Below are 925 nucleotides of genomic sequence, written 5' to 3'. Positions count from 1 at the left end.
CTGACTTTATTTTAGTGAAAGGAGATTTGAACTTGACGCACCGGTGGATCTGTGAGCTGCACATACACCTGAGGTAGCGCGACGAGGCTGCGGCGACGTTGCAGAACGGTGTAGTTGGTAGGTGTTCAATGAGAAAGCTGCCGGAAACGAACATAAAAAAACGAGTTTCGGGTCGAAATAACCCATAAAAAGAATAAATTCACGTATTTCAGGTGTAAACTTGAGCTATTCGTTTCCTTTTGAAGGCTTTCATCCATAACATCGGTCCTTCTCTGCGGCAGTAACCGCAGTTTCAGCTGCCGGAGGTCACCTGCATTTGATCGGTTTTTTAAGATTATTAAACGCTAAATGATGTTTTTAATTAATTATTAAACTATAAAACCCACAAAAACGGGATATTCTGGAGAAATTAAAAAAATTATTTTGCACGGTTTCAGATGCTGAGGAGGGGGAGCGATGCCCTCGTGCTGTGGCTTTCATTGCTCTCATGCTGCCGTCTTGCAGGTATTTGTTATTTTTTGGATGAATTGATTGAATTAAATATATAAATTTATTAATTTAATATATTTGGCTTAATTTATTTAACGCAAAACTTCCACTGTCTGCTTCGGTCTTAGCCACGACCACACCCACCTGACCATTGTATTCAGATTGCGAACCACCGCTCGAATTGCGGCCGTATTCAGCAGCCCCATCACGTTGTTTCTGCTTTATAATAATAAATATAAATTTATAATAACATTGAATAGTTATCCTCAACTCAATACAATTTTATTTGCGGCATTAGTACCTTATGAATCTGAGAGGGACGTAGTAGGACGGCAGTGCACTGGGCGAAACCCCCAGCAGCAAGCGGTGGTATTCCTCCTTCTTTTGCATCAGATTTAGTTTTTATAATTTAATAATAGAATGAAATAAATAAATA

This window comes from Eimeria mitis, genomic scaffold (assembly GCF_000499745.2).
Source record: "Eimeria mitis Houghton genomic scaffold, Emh_scaff565, whole genome shotgun sequence".
NCBI lineage: Eukaryota > Apicomplexa > Conoidasida > Eucoccidiorida > Eimeriidae > Eimeria > Eimeria mitis.
Note: the sequence above shows the minus strand (reverse complement) of the source record.